Below are 17,643 nucleotides of genomic sequence, written 5' to 3' on the forward strand. Positions count from 1 at the left end.
TTATATGATCATTCCATTTTAAATCACTCCTAATGCGTACTCCCAGATAATTTATGGAATTAACTGCTTCCAGTTGCTGACCTGCTATATTGTAGCTAAATGATAAAGGCTCTTTCTTTCTATGTATTCACAGCACATTAAACTCGTCTACATTGAGATTCAGTTGCCATTCCCTACACCATGCGCCAATTCGTTGCAGATCCTCCAGCATTTCAGTACAATTTTCCATTGTTACAACCTCTCGATATACTACAGCATCATCCGCAAAAAGCCTCAGTGAACTTCTGATGTTATCCACAAGGTCATTTATGTATATTGTGAATACCAACGGTCCTACGACACTCCCCTGCGGGACACCTCAAATCACTTAGCCAGCACGTACGAATTTACGAATTCCTATACCATTAAATGTTACTTACACATTGCATGGGGGCTTAATTAAAATATAATGCAAATAATTTTAATTTTTTGATTCAGTAGCTGTCTGTTCGGTTACGAAGTCTCGTAACGGTTGGCCCTGACTAGTATTATTACGCTATCTGACTGCAAAGAACAACAACAAAGAATGAAATGGAAAATTTCATTAACACAATTAATTAATTAAGTCCCCAGCAACTATAAAACCTACGAAACCAAAGCACAAGTGTAACTGTTCTGTGTGTGGAAGTATGACTCAACGTACGCATCTGGCACGGTTCTTCTTCAACAACACAAGAAATTTTAAATATCATTTATACTGAATTAATTAAAGAAAATAGAAATACCATAATTACTCAAGAAAACCAGAATTACACTCTAATACAAGAACACAAGCCAGATGCTTTGTTGACTGAACCTGTAATGACGCATTATTCAGGACATTGAAATAATGAGAAAGAAAAGAAAAGTAGTTTGTTACCTTAATTTATATTGATGAAAGGCACTCTAGACATTACAATCTCTCCACACCGACTCGCTACTATCACATCTCAACAAGAACTTTTCAGTATCACATCTCAGCAAGCACTGCCTACTAGCTCATCTCAACAAACACTACTCACTACGACATCTCAGCACTGACTACCACGAGTTCTCCCAAAGCACTGCCCACTACGAGTTCTCAATAATCACTGCCAGTGGAGGCGGCTGAACAATGCTCTCTAGCGCGATCTCTGGCGCTGTGGCTCAGTGTAGCCACCTTTCATATGCCCTTCCTCCACGGGCTAGAATTTGATGGTATTTTTGCCAGCATTGGTGGTGAAAATACCACCAAATTCGTCAAAAAAATACAGACAAAAATAAAAGATAATATTAATACGTAAATATCATATAACTAGATAAATTTTTGGCTTTGCACTGACCTTTCAATAACCTATTATATAGAATACAGTAAGCAATACAAATTCTTTCATACATGTGACTTTACATAATAGTTTACACAAGTATTATGTGGTTAAACAATTCAATCAATAGCGTCAGCAATGACGAATATGTGCAGGTAAGAGTCTCATAACTTTTCACAACCAGTAATACACAAAAAATCAGTTTATACAAATATTCACATAAACGCTTTCCATAGCTCAAGAATAAGCAGTTGACAGTTCCAGCAGTAGAACCCAGCAATGGTCAACAGGTGCAAAAACCAACAAGTAACATTTTTTCAATAGAAACAGTCCATCAGTGGCACCCAGTAATGTTGAACAGGTGCAGACACCAACAAGTAACACCATTTCAGTATAAGCAGTTCCATTAGTGGCACCAGCAATGTTGAGCAGATGCACACAGCAACAGGTGACATCTTTTCAGTAGAAGCAGTCCATCAGTGGCACCCAGCTATGTTGACCAGGTGCAGACAGCAAGAAGCAACATCATTTCAGTAGAAGCAGTCCATCAGTGGTACCCAGCAATGTTGAGCAGGTACACACAGCAACAAGTCACATTTCTCAGCAGAAGCAGTTCCATAAAATTCAGTATCACTGATCACACTGTTCATCAGAGTTTATAAGCAGAAATTAAACATGTCCTAGTGGCACCAATCATGTAGAAAAGGTACAAGTAACAGTCCATAATTTTTACAATCACTGATCACACAGTTCATCAGCAGAAATTAAATGTGACTAAATGTCACACATCATGTTGAGAAGTGCAGCACCATCACTAATCAGACAGTTCAGGCATGAACAATAGTTTGAATACACATACAATGCTTTTACACTAAACATACAAATCATAACAAACACACAAATGATATCAGATAATTGTCCTATTAACTATTACAATACACAAATACCAGTAAACCTATAACATTTATGGGTGTCAGTGCAAGCCACTACCAACAAATAAAATAATATTTAGGAGATAGGTTGGGATCACTTCTCTGGGATTATAAAAGGAAAACACACAAAACACACTCACTCATCTTTCATCCACATTTAGTGCTACTGTGTAGTTGAATAGTGTTAACTGTGTAAATGCAATTCTGTCAAAATTTTATGTTCATCATGTGTATCAAGTGGTAGTGGCAGCAATGTATAACAGTCAATAATAGTTAGTCAACGTCATAGTCATCATGTCAAGACCAATGTTTGCCAAGCCAGATCAAAATGTACAGTTGCTGAACAACTGTCAGTGAGCCAAGATATGCAATTACTTCCTCTCTCCCAAAAAAGTATATACTGCTTAGTGATTTGACAAAGTGTGTGTGTAGACAATCTTCCTTCTACTTGAGTGTTCTAGTCTGCCATCTTCATCCTCCTTGTTCCATATGGACCAACAAAAAAAATATGCTCCTCACTTACTTTACCTCTTATCCACCAAAACTCCAATAATCATCAGCATAATCTCAATACTTCACTAATACCTCTTCAATACGTCGATACATATAAACCTTATCATCAATATCATTTACCTTACCTCTTGTCCACGAAAACTGCAATAATCATCACTTAATCTTAATACTTCAATAATACCTCTTCACTACGTCGATATATATAAACCTCAGCACCAATATCATTTCACCTCCATAACAACCCTTTCCTCTAGTCAGTCTCCTCGAACAAGTACAGACAAAATCCTAGTGCAACTTCAGTTCATCATCCCATACAATCCGAAGACACAGTGTCTACACACAACCTCTGTGTAATCCATCTGACCCAAATTTTCTACTCATTATAAATTATAAGATACATTTTGGTTCCTTGTCCATCATTAAATAAAAGAAATGCATACATAACCTCTAACAGACTTAGTTCGAATAACTCTCAGTAATTAAGTACGATTACGGAGTGTGAATGATCATAATATTTCACAGTGTGTACACCACTTCAAGACTTATGGCAAACAGAAGCAAACATGTGGAGTATTTCTTGTGTTAAGTGTCACTTCCTATTTCAATTGCTCACGAAAAACGCAGTGTAACAACTGTCAATGGTCTAAACCTAGTTTTGGTATGTCATGTCGTTAGCTTCCTTCCTATTAGCATACATTTATACAGCTTTCATAAAACCTCCAGCTCATGTGACTTCTATGAAGTTTCTTGTACTAATGTCGTTTATGTCGAATTACTGCAGTTCATTTTCTTATCTTAAAAATATAAGGCACTGAGCGTAAGAAAAACATGCAATAGCGAGTAAATATACCAGTAGAGAACTGAATGTCAACAAGTGGATGCAGCACAATTCCTACAACGAGGCTCTGCTAAGCGAACAATCTATAATTAATACCACAGTGTAACCTAAACTCTATGTTCGTACACTGTACATCAGCATTGCTATATTCAAAATTGAAGAGTAGTTATGACAACAAAACAGAAATGTGTAAATATACAATCCATACAAAAAGCAGCAAACATATATCTTACGTGATAAACAAGTCATTAGCATCATATCAGCATAAGCAAATAAATGTTCATACGTAACCTTAATAAGTAAATATGAAGGCGCAAGCAGATAAATCACAAAGTATAACTTACATACATATCAGCACAACTAATCAGGTGACAATTATAATTTAAATAAATAAACGCAGCAGGCACATAATAAAAAAATATGACATCAGTAAAAAAGCATAGTAGCCAAGCGATGCACAATATACGCAAGTAACAACACTGTTCATTAATAAAACATTGTCAAAATCAGTAAATGTACACAAGCACGTCGCTTCATAAGTAAATTCATAGAACATGAAATTTAGCACAAAGTATGAGTCACGTAATCGCAAGCAGCAAATTACGTCTAAAGTACGTACCTAAGTGGAAATATGTTACCTAAAAAATAAACTCAATTAATAGTTACCCTTTTTAGTTTATTACTTTTTTTTTTAATTATATTCTTCCTGAAATTTTCTCCATAGCAAGTCCTCTTAACGTCGGACGCACACAGAATTTACCTGAAGGTCTTAAATATTTTATACAACCATATCCTGAAAAATACTGAACGTTAATAACATAATTTATAAAGTCACCATAGCTTTATACAGAATTTAGTCGGAAAAATTAGACTGTGTATTTGTTTACGTCTGTCAGTGCATTCGCACTGAGCACTCGATCAGCTGTAGGCGCGTGACGTAGAAAGTGATTGTTGGGGGTCAACGACTGCCTTGTGCGGCGCGCAGACTTCACTGTTGCTTTGAGTACGCGCCGCCGCCAGAACACGGCGCGGTATCCTTGTATTCTCTGCATGTTTACATGTAGCTGTTAGTTTCTCTAAAGTATGTCATTCCACAAAAATTTTTACGTTCGATATATGATGTATTCCCTTAGAGCGCCGAGATTTAAGAGTTTCTACTTCAACAGTGTTATCATGAATAATTTTGCGAATCCTATATGGACCGTTATAAAGCAGAAAAAATTTGCGACATAAGCCTTTTCCTTTATGAGACAAACGATGAGACTTAATTAACACCTTTTGACCAACTGACAAAATTTTTAAACGACCAGGACGTTTAGCTGATTTCTCTCTTCTTGCAGCCGCAGACGCAATATTTCGTAGAGCCAGGTTGACAACTTCAGAATGCCGCAGTTTCCGTGAAGGCGGAAAAGGAACGATTTCAGAAATGCGATTTGTTGGTACTTTATTTTTTAATATCAATATAGGCGGTAAAGAAGTTGAGTCATTAGGAAGTCCATTCAGAATGTTTTGAAAAATATGAAGATACTGATCCCACGTTCTGTGATTCTGATGACAATAAAGACGACACAATTTATTAATTTCTTTCATCCATCTTTCTGAAGCGTTAGACTGGGGGTGAAAAAGTGAAATGAAAATTGGTTTAATTTTACGACGCCGTAGAGTACGAAGCCAAATTTTAGAGCGAAACTGTGATCCGTTATCTGATATAACCTTATCAACATGACCAACTTCTTTTAGAAAATGTTTGATGAAAGCGTTAGATACTGAACGAGCTGTTGCTTTGCGTAACGGTGTAAAACACACATATTTTGATGTCAATTCTACTGCTACAAAAATGTGGGCAAAACCATTAGTAGAACGAACCACTGGACCGAACAAATCGACTGCAGCCATCTCCTTTAATTTCGCTGGAATGATAGGAAACAACGGTGCTCTGTGAGAAATTGTTGGCGGCTTAGCCTTTTGACATAATTTGCATTTGGCAAGAACAGATCGAATACATTTTTCCATATTACTGAAGTAGCAATTTTCTCGTAATTTATGAAAGCATTTTCTGGGACCAAAGTGTGCATAACTGAAATGTCTAAACGAGGTGTGGCCAAATCATCCAATCTAACAAAGCGTCTAACAAAATTACAGACACCAAGGAAGATACGAACATCACGTTTTGTGGTAGGAACAGCATAATTACGAATAGCGTCTAGTTTTTCTGGATCAGGAAGAATACCTTCTGTAGAAATAATGTGACCGAGAAATTTCACCTGAGAACGACCAAATTCAGATTTTTCCAAGTTCACTGTCATGCCAACTCGTGCAAAAATACGTAATAATGAATCCAAAATTTTGTTATGCTCACTCCAAGAACGTTTAGCAATAAGAATATCGTCAACATATGAAGTAATATTGTCACGAAGATAAACAGGTAAAATTTCATTTAAGCTACGAATGAATGCTGCTGAAGATACAGTAAGTCCAAACGGTAATTTCCGAAACTGGTAACAGTTACCAAAGGCTAAAAAGGCAGTATATTTTCTACAATCAGGGTGGAGTTCTATTTGCCAAAAACTTGCGCGCATATCAATCGTGGATAAAACTTTAATTCCATGGAAATGTTGAAGAAGTTCATCTAAATTTTGTGGACGGTCAGTTTCAGGAATAATAATATTATTTATCTGTCTGGAATCCAGAACCAAACGAATTGACCCATCCTTTTTAAGAACAACGTGTAATGGGCTGGTATAAGGGCTGACTGCTGGCTCAATAATGCCCTGATCTAACATGTATTGAAGTTCATTCTTAACCTTGTCTGTGTAAGCCAAAGGAATAGCGTACGTTTTTCCGCGAAATGGTGTGTGTTCTTTTACTTTAAATAAATATTGTAAGCCTTGTATAGTTCCTGTGTGATGACTAAACACTGTAGCATGTGAAGTCAAAATGTGGTGCAGCTCTTCTTTTGCAACGTCATCTGGCACTTCAGCTTTCTTAACCTTTTCATTAATTAATTCTTCGCTACTAATTATATCCTCCATCGCGTCTCTGTATCTATTGTCATTGTCATGAATAAACACACTGTCGTCATAATGCTCAACGAAAACATCAGAAGTAAGAAACCTTAAACATTTTGTATCTGATTCAGATCTTGCTAAACACTCGAAAAATTTCAGACATTTCGGCATTCCGGCAACAGTCAAATTCACACTTCCTTCTTTAAAGTTCAAAATTGCCTTATGTGTGTTAAGAAACTCCATACCTAATATAATCTGTGTACTGAGTAATGGAACAATAATAAAATTAGCAGACAATTCGTATCCTTGACAAATGAAATTTAGGTTGGTCTGTTGTTTAACTTCCACACTTTTTCCAGAAATCGCTCCTCGAATTGTAGTTTTAGAAATAGGTAACACAGGACAGGCAATAGTTCTTTCACATATACGAAAAACTGATTCACTAATGACGTTCAATGGGCTCCCAGAATCTAAAACTGCAGTGAACTTATTCTTACCCACACATACTTCAATAACAGGATGTAAAAATGCGTCTACATTATTTTCCTTTTCGCCTAGCAAAATGTCTCTCATATCTTCCAGGCGTACGTAGTGTAAAGTTGTAGTGTCATTACTTTCTGAACCGTCTATATTGCTGCCAGAAGCCGAAGCTGCTAGTCATTGTCGATTGTTTGCGTCACGTCCTTGATTATTCCCGACATTTCGCGGATCAATTTCTACTATTTCCACTTGTCTCTCTGAATTTCTGTCACGCGGAGGATGCCAATTAGGTCTTTCCTGTCTGTTAGATGCAAATTCTTGGTTGTGTCTGTTATTAAAATTACTGTTTTCCTGTCTGTTTGCATAACTACTTCTTGTATAATTTCGACTGTCACTTCTGTAATTATTGTTGTATCTACTACCCTGGTCATTTCTGTAGTAAGAATTTCTATTATTGTATGGATAATTTCTGTCTTGATGATACCGATTACTGTTTCCGTATGATTGATCATTCCGGTAAGAATTACCGTTATTATAATTGTCGCCCGCATCTCGTGGTTGTGCGGTAGCGTTCTCGCTTCCCACGCCCGGGTTCCCGGGTTCGATTCCCGGCGGGGTCAGGGATTTTCTCTGCCTCGTGATGGCTGGGTGTTGTGTGCTGTCCTTAGGTTAGTTAGGTTTAAGTAGTTCTAAGTTCTAGGGGACTTATGACCACAGCAGTTGAGTCCCATAGTGCTCAGAACCATTTGAACCATTTATAATTGTCTGTGTAATTTCTGTTAGAACGTCTGTTATTGTCATAAGGCTGGTATCTATTGTCCTGTCTGTTACGTCTGTCATTCTCAAAATTACCCATATAACGCCCGTTCCGATCACTATCCCTTTTCTCTGAAAATCTATCGTAATTACTGTTACTGAAAAAGTTACAAGAAGTCCCGTCGTCGTTGTCATACTCAAGTTCTTGTAACAAAGTCTTAAAAGTCTCAATGTCGTCTTTACATCTTCCGGCTAAAGCAATTTGTCTTATGGATTGTGGCAGCTTAGTTAAACAAATGCGAATTAATTCAGTCGGGCTATAAGGGTCGGAAAGGAACTGATTCTTTCGAATCATGTCTTCAAAATATTCCGCTGGCGTGCGGAACTCAGACTGTTTGAAATTACGCTGCATAATAAGACTGTGTTTGACTCTGTCTTGCGTGTTTTCGGACCAATATGCCGATAGAAATGCATGATAAAAATCATTCAGATTATTACAATCTCTAATCAGTGCGCGCGTCCGCGTCGCCGGTTCATTTTCTAAATATCCACACATAAATTCCAGTTTGTGACTTAGTGGCCAATTTGGTGGGAGTGCATACATAAATTGATCTAACCATGCACATGGATGTATGTCATTCTTAGAATTGCGGAAGATCTTAAATTTCCGAACAGTCAAAAAGTGTTTATAGTCAAAGTTTTCGCCTCGTGGCGACAAAGACCTACCGCGTCTGTCCCAGTTTGAATGTCGATTATTGTCAAGTTCACGCGCCTGGCGCTCTCTTGTTGCATCCCGTAAATGAAACAAATTATTTTCTTCAAACCCCTCCGCTAACTGTGATTCCAAATTTCTTTTGCTGTCCTTTCCTACGATTTCGCCTTCAATTTGTTTGACTTGCTTTCGTAATGCCTCAACTTCCCTTTTAACGCGTTCATTAAATTTTCCCTGATTTTCAACATGCTTACTTATGTTCTGGTACTCTTTGGTTTCTGCAAATGGTAATGGAGCTGTATCATCTGAATCTCTATCCCCATTTAAACTAAGACTTGTCAATTTATCTGAAATCTCCTCAACTCTTTCCGATAAGTCACCTATTTTTTCTTTCTGTTTACTTACGTCTTCCGTAAGTGTCGCGACTCGGGTTTCAGTATTGACACATTTGGTAGTTAACTGTTCATATTGTTGTGTTAGATTATTTATTCTGTCATTTGGTACGGATTCCTCGATTCTCTCAAATATTTCTTCCTTATCATGTGCACGTTGTAAATTTAACTCTGAAAATTTTTGTACTATCACGCGATCTCTTTCCTCCTGTTCTCTATCCCGTTCCCTTTGTCTAATCTCTACTGCAATTAATCTATTATTGTGAGCATTCAAAATCGGTTGTACTTCTTCTCTGATTTCTTTCTTTAATTCATCTTTCATGTTTTTGAAACATGTCCCTATTCGTGAGTCTAACCGTGTTTCCATTGTTCCCATCTGTGTTTTTAATTCAGATCCAAACCGTGTTTCCATTGTTCCCATATCAGTTTTTAATTCAGATCGTAAAGTTCCCATCTCTGTTTTAATTGTTCCTATTTGTGATCCCAGTGATTCCATTGTTCCCCTCTGTGTTTTTAATTCAGATCCAAACCGTGTTTCCATTTTTAATATAGCACTCATCAACTGCTCCATAGTAACTGATTCGAAACTCCTTTCGCCCCTAACATTTCCCGCAAAACCAGTTTCCTTCGTCATAGCTGTAAAGCTATCTGTGTTCGATACTGTTTCAGACTCTTCTATCGTTAATCTCGTATTCTGTGAATTTCCTGATTGAGAAAAATTTTGAAATGGTTCCGGACTATTTTCCCGACTTATTAAATTGTTTTCCACTCCATTATTCATCATACTGTTGTCCTGTGTTGGCGAGTTCGCCATGTCAACAATTTCGTCATTCTCACTGTCCATCATTTTTGCCTTTTTCATCGACCGCGTAATCATTTACAAAACATACAAAACTCGTCACTATATGAAATTACACACAATGACACTTTATCTCCAACAATACCATTCACACGAAATGTTTCCCTCAAACACGATTAATCGAACAATTGAAATAATTGCACTAATTGTCAAACCCGTAGACAAGACAACAGAAATCAAATTTTGCAAAAAAAAAAAATACCATTAGAAGAATGACAATTACCAAATCTACACATGCAACATAGACTACAATTACTAAACTACAAATTACTACAACAATACTACTGTCTACTATTTTTACAATCAGAAGAATTCCAAGGGACTATCCTGGCAGGGTCGCCACGTGCATGGGGGCTTAATTAAAATATAATGCAAATAATTTTAATTTTTTGATTCAGTAGCTGTCTGTTCGGTTACGAAGTCTCGTAACGGTTGGCCCTGACTAGTATTATTACGCTATCTGACTGCAAAGAACAACAACAAAGAATGAAATGGAAATTTTCATTAACACAATTAATTAATTAAGTCCCCAGAAACTATAAAACCTACGAAACCAAAGCACAAGTGTAACTGTTGTGTGTGTGGAAGTATGACTCAACGTACGCATCTGGCACGGTTCTTCTTCAACAACACAAGAAATTTTAAATATCATTTATACTGAATTAATTAAAGAAAATAGAAATACCATAATTACTCAAGAAAACCAGAATTACACTCTAATACAAGAACACAAGCCAGATGCTTTGTTGACTGAACCTGTAATGACGCATTATTCAGGACATTGAAATAATGAGAAAGAAAAGAAAAGTAGTTTGTTACCTTAATTTATATTGATGAAAGGCACTCTAGACATTACAATCTCTCCACACCGACTCGCTACTATCACATCTCAACAAGAACTTTTCAGTATCACATCTCAGCAAGCACTGCCTACTAGCTCATCTCAACAAACACTACTCACTACGACATCTCAGCACTGACTACCACGAGTTCTCCCAAAGCACTGCCCACTACGAGTTCTCAATAATCACTGCCAGTGGAGGCGGCGGAACAATGCTCTCTAGCGCGATCTCTGGCGCTGTGGCTCAGTGTAGCCACCTTTCAACATTCATGAAGATAAAAATCAGCTGCCGTAGCACTCTTTGCCTTCGTTTTCTCGTCTATTTTTTACAAAACGCTCAACTAAAAAAAGAATCATAAGTGTTGCACCCATTTTCTAGTGGGACAGAAAGTTGTAATTAAACTTATATTTCAAAAATTTTCTAATATCAGCAATAAAGCAAAATACGTACGTCTTTTGTGTGTTACCACGTGCCGAAGAACTTTTTTCGGGGGACTTAAAGTGCTTATAAAGTTTTATGCGTATCACTGGACGTGAGACAGTCTCGTGGTTAGTCACACAGTTATATACGGGGGGTGCTCAATAAATATTGCAACACTTTTTCTCTCAACCAGTTTCGCTTGTAAAAATGCGGAATTTATTGTGGGACATCGTGAAATATTCCCGCTTTAGCCGCTGTAGTTTCATGAAGTTGTAATAAGTGGCTGCGCTGTACGTAGCCTCCAAACTGGCGTCTGTAACAGAGGAGCGCTCCAAACAGAAAACTGTCATTGAGTTTCCTTTGGCGGAAAAGCAGGGCTTTGCAGATATTCATAGCCGCTTGTAGAATGTGTATGGAGACCTGGCAGTGTACAAAAGCACTATGAGTCACTGGGCGAGCCGTCTATCGTCATCGCTACAAGGTCGCACAAACGTGTTTTGTCTCCCGCGTACCGGCCGGCCGCACACAGTTACGACTCCTGCAATGTTGAAACGTGCGGACACTCTCATTCGACGTGATTGGCAGATCACAGTCAGACAGCTCGCTGCTCAAGTGTACGCCTCTGCTGGTAGTGTTGACAGACTTATTCATCAATTGCCGGCCGGAGTGGCCGAGCGGTTCTAGGCGCTTCAGTCTGGAACCGCGCGACCGCTACGGCCGCAGGTTCGAATCCTGCCTCGGGCATGGATGTGTCTGATGTCCTTAGGTTAGTTAGGTTTAAGTAGTTCTAAGTTCTAGGGGACTGATGACTTCAGATATTAAGTCCCATAGTGCTCAGAGCCATTTGCACCGTTTTGTTCATCAATTGGGATACTCAAAAGTGTGTGTGCCCGTAGGGTTCCACGCGCTTAAGGGAAGACCATAAAGAGCAAGGAGGGACCACCCGTGCGGAATTGCTTGCGCGTTACGGGGACGATTGTGACAATATTTTGTCAAACACAGTCACGGACGTTCAAACATGAGTTCATTATTTCCAACCGAAAAAAACTGCAATCCATGGGGTGGCGCCACACCACTTCTGCTACGAAGAAAAAGTTTAAAGCCGCACACTCAGGCGGTAAAGTCATACCGACGGTCTTCTGAGACTCCGAAGCGGTTATTCTGTTTCATGTTCTCTCTCATGATGCAGCGATCAACTGTGAAGTGAATTGTGCTACCCTCAGTGAATTGAAGAAACGACTTCAGCATGTTCGACGGCTCAGAAATGCAAATGAACTTCTCCACGACAAATCAGGGCCTCACGCAAATCTGTGCTCCCGAGAGGAGCTCATAAAACTGCACTGGACTGTCAATTCTGTCCCGTCACTCTTGGAATGTATAGCAGAAAGGCCGTACCCGACATTTCTTTTTCCGATGTACCACTTCTCCGCGTATTTGACTTTGTTACACTTCTTATACATGTGGTGGAGTACCCACTGCTGCTCAGAACGTTTTCCAGGTGTTGCATCTCGCGTCCAATGGGCTGCGGCTCACATATTCGTCTTGCTCGAGTTACGAGCGTCTAAATCATGCCTCTTTTCTGGCTCGGTGATTTGACCGTTTGTGAACGTATAGGTTCGTGTCTGCCGGTTTTCGATACACGCTGTGTCCCAGGCTTTCATCATCCCTTACGATCAGCACATCTAGAAAAGGTAGCTGTTTGACCTTTATGATGGGGTAACTGGCTGATCAATCAACACCAGGATCACACAACATAAGCGGCATTGCAGGTTGGTACAGTTGGAGAAATCGGCCGTGGCAGAGCACGCGCTATGTGAGGCCAAACACACAGTAAAATTCGCCGACACGGAAGTGCTGGCTGAAGCGAAGAGCTATCACACCCACCTGTTCAGAGAAGCTGTAGAAATATACAAATAAGAGAATAGCTTCTACAGGAAAGAAGAGAGTCTCAACGTGAACGGATCTTCGATTCCAGTGCTGCAGCGAACGACGTTTGCAGGTAGCAAGAGGAGAACTGCACCAGAATTGAAAAACAACTGCTATCACTTAGTAGCGGAAAAGCATCCGGACCAGACGAGATACCCTTAAGATTCTACAGTGATTATGCTAAAGAACTTGCCCCCTTTCTGTCAGCAATTTATCGTAGATCTCTGGAAGAACGTAAAGTACCTAGCGACTGGAAGAAAGCGCAGGTCGTTCCCATTTTCAAGAAGGGTCATAAATCAGATGCGAATAATTATAGGCCTATTTCGCTTACGTCAATCTGTTGTAGAATAATGGAACATGTTTTATGTTCTCGTATTATGACGTTCTTAGATAATACAAATCTCCTTCATCATAACCAACATGGATTCCGCAAACAGAGATCATGTGAAACTCAGCTCGCCCTATTTGTCCATGAAATTCACAGTGCCGTAGACACTGGCGAGCAGATTGATGCCGTATTCCTGGACTTCAGGAAGGCATTTGATACGGTTCCGCACTTACGTTTAGTGAAAAAAATACGAGCTTACGGAATATCGGACCAGGTTTGTGATTGGATTCAGGATTTCCTAGAAGAAAGAACACAACATGTCATTCTTAACGGTTCAAAATCTGCAGATGTAGAGGTAATTTCGGGAGTACCGCAAGGAAGCGTGATAGGACCTTTATTGTTTACAATATACATAAATGACTTAGTTGACAACATCGGTAGCTCCGTGAGGCTATTTGCAGATGACACGGTTGTCTACAAGAAAGTAGCAACATCAGAAGACTCGTACGTACTCCAGGAAGACCTGCAGAGGATTAATGAATGGTGCGACAGCTGGCAGCTTTCCCTAAACGTAGATAAATGTAATATAATGCGCATACAAAGGGGCAGAAATCCATTCCAGTACGATTATGCCATAGGTGGTAAATCATTGGAAGTGGTAACGACCGTAAAATACTTAGGAGTTACTATCCGGAGCGATCTGAAGTGGAATGATCACATAAAACAAATAGTGGGAAAAGCAGGCGCCAGGTTGAGATTCATAGGAAGAATTCTAAGAAAATGTGACTCATCGACGAAAGAAGTAGCTTACAAAACGCTTGTTCGTCCGATTCTTGAGTATTGCTCATCAGTATGGGACCCTTACCAGGTTGGATTAATAGAAGAGATAGACATGATCCAGCGAAAAGCAGCGCGATTCGTCATGGGGACATTTAGTCAGCGCGAGAGCGTTACGGAGATGCTGAACAAGCTCCAGTGGCGGACACTTCAAGAAAGGCGTTACGCATTACGGAGAGGTTTATTATCGAAATTACGAGAGAGCACATTCCGGGAAGAGATGGGCAACATATTACTACCGCCCACATATATCTCGCGTAATGATCACAACGAAAAGATCCGAGAAATTAGAGCAAATACGGAGACTTACAAGCAGTCGTTCTTCCCACGCACAATTCGTGAATGGAACAGGGAAGGGGGGATCAGATAGTGGTACAACAAGTACCCTCCGCCACACACCGTAAGGTGGCTCGCGGAGTATAGATGTAGATGTAGATGTAGATGTAGAAATCAACCCGGAACAGCCCTTGGATATTGGCGCGCCAGGTACATATAGCTTGCGGCCGCCAGTTCGACTCCAGTCCACAAACAGCTGTCGAGGGTGAAGCTTTGACGATGCCAGCCACTCGTGCTGGTGAAACGTCAGAAAAATCACCAACAAAAATGTCGGCCGAAGAACCTAAGTCAGAATCCAACAGGCAGTTTGTCAACAAGTGGCCACGAAAGCCTTAACAAATTTAGAAAACTTTTTTATCATCTTATACGTTCTTTGTACGAAACTTAAATTTTATCGGATTACAATTCTCAATACTACTGCAGTACAAACTGTTCGTGGGCGGAGTCATTCTGAACAATATTTGGCACAACGGCAACACATTCGTTTCGCTTTGTACTAACATCTCAATCAGTTTCGAACGTCTACATAAATTCCTTCCAGCTTTCTGGGGCTTCATTAATGAATTACGCTATATTTTACGTTTCATTTGAATTACGATCAAAATACCAGACACTCGAAAGTTGTAATGGTTAAAGAAGCAGTTCTAGAAACCGCTTCAGCATTGTGAACATTGGGGTAGGTCGCAGAGGCTGGGATGCGTGTGTAAAGTGGAATAACGCAGCAAAAAGAAAATGGGCGAACGTAATGGTCGCACAGAAATTGGCACTGCTAGAGCTAAATTGGTGATGGGCGTGAGGAGTTATTTAGGCTCGAATTGTAACAGGGGATGTACGTAATGGCGTGGAAATTAGTGTGGAATTTGTGTCACTGGAGTCGCAGAGCAATCTCAGAGCAGTGTGCGAGGGTGGGAACAAGCGAGGCGCCCTCACGCAGCTGCAGGCAGGACGTGGCCAGATCTCTGGACAGACAGGCACTTCGCACAACCAAGCAATCTATTACAGTACGGTCTGCTCGATTAAAATTTCTTCCGCTCATAATAGGAACATTACGTTACCATCCACTTACGAGAGGCCTTCAATAAGCAATGCAACATTTTTTTTCTGAAAGCAGGTTGGTTTTATCCAGGAGTCCAATGCGCCATATTATTCTCTATTTCTCATCATAATCTCTGTTCAGTCCGATGGCCTGACGCCACCTTACTGGGAGGGCATGTATGTCCACATGGTTCCACTGTACTGGTCGACGTCGGAGCCAACGTCTCGCTGCATCAGTAACCTCTCCATCATCTCTGCCCTGAAGACAATTTACAAACCTACAAAGAAGATCAAATAGTGTCTCAGATCGGCAAAGGAGAAAAGAGACTCACTTGTAGTGTCGGGAATACACCGCATACCCTGCACGAGCAGGAAAGTTTATGTTGGAATGACTGGACGATCAGTCAATACCAGGATCACAGAACATAAGCGGCATTGAAGTTTGGGGCAGGTGGAGAAATCAGCCGTGGCAGAGCATGCGCTGTGTGAGGCCGACCACATAGTAAAATTGGCCGACATAGAAGTTTTGGCTATAGCGAAGAGCTATCACACCCACTTGTTCAGAAAAGCTATAGAAATACACAAATACGAGAATAGCTTCAACAGAAGGAAGAAAGCCTCAGCGTGAATGGATCCTCGATTCCCGTGCTGCAGCGAACGATGTTTGCAGGTAGCAAAAGGAGAACCGCATCGGAAATGACCACGGAAAAGCACTAGGACGTTGGCGCGCCAGGTTCATATAGTCTGCGGCCGCGACCTGCACTCCAGTCCACCACGAGCAATGGAGCGTGAAGCTCTGACGATGCCAGCCACTTGTGCTGGTGAAACGTCAGAAAAATCATTAAACAAACGTCGAACGAGACAGAAACCAACGGGCAGTTTGTCAAAAAAGTTTTCGTTCCAAGGCTGTATAGAATTGGTATACCAATCAGGCGAAATCGACGTGAGTAGTAACGCAATCATCCGTCCGACGCACCAGGATAAAGCTACCTGTTTGGTAAAACACCTTGTCCTGCTGCATGAAGAAGTCCGTAACTGCCCGCTGCACATCTGAAAGCGTGGTGAATGCATATGTTGGTGGCAGTAGAATCGGTCTGCTGTTCGTCACAAATAGCGGTTCACTAAACTTTCTCAATAGCGTTCCACGAGAAGAACTTCTTTCCTCCAGCGATTCTCTGCACGGAAATTGCCACACCAATCCACAAAGGCGGTTTTCGACAGACATGCTGTCCCATATACATTCTTTATCCGCCGATGGATGTCTATCGGGGTTCGACATTAGGCAGTCAAGAAAAGAATAACAGCACGTAGGTACTGCCTGGACGCATTTGTTGGTAACGTCACCGTAACTCACTTTTCCGTGTTGTACCACACGCACGTTGGATAGACACGAATGCCACTTTAATTCCTTATCTACATATCGGTGGTTATATACCCACATGGAAGTCACGCTACGTTGTATATACGCTGCAGCGCGTTATAATTGTCGGCATCAAGACACACATTACGTATTGAGCGACTGTAATATCTCTGATGTTTTCAGATCTCCAGCTGGACTTCAGCATAAATCTGATAAGCAGCTTTCTCATTCTAAACAGGCCAACAATTATTTATGAAACTTTACTGTTATTGAGATCGATAATTGCCGTGTGTATGAACTATCAGAAGGCCAGTTATAAAGTCTTCATACTGTTGTTGTTGTGGTCGTCAGTCCAAAAACTGGTTTGATACAGCTCTCCTTCCTACTCTAGCCTGTGCAAGCCACTTCATCTCCGAGTGACTACAGTAACCTACTTCCTCCGGAATCTGCTTACTGTCTTCATCTCTTGGACTTCCTCTACGATCCCCCCCCCCCCCCCCCCCCACGCTTCCCGCTAGTACTAAATAGGTGATCCCTTGATGCCTCAGAATGTGTCCTACCAATCGATGCCTTCTTCTATTCAGGTTGTATCACAAATTTCTCTTCTCCCCAGTTCTGTTCAGTAGCTCCTCATTAGTTACACGATCTACCCATCTAATCTTTAGCATTCTTCTGTAGCACCACATTTCAAAAGCGTCTATTCTTTTCTTGTCTAAACTGCTTATCATCCATGTTTCACTTCCATAC

Source organism: Schistocerca nitens, chromosome 6 (assembly GCF_023898315.1).
Source record: "Schistocerca nitens isolate TAMUIC-IGC-003100 chromosome 6, iqSchNite1.1, whole genome shotgun sequence".
In the NCBI taxonomy this organism is placed as follows: domain Eukaryota; kingdom Metazoa; phylum Arthropoda; class Insecta; order Orthoptera; family Acrididae; genus Schistocerca; species Schistocerca nitens.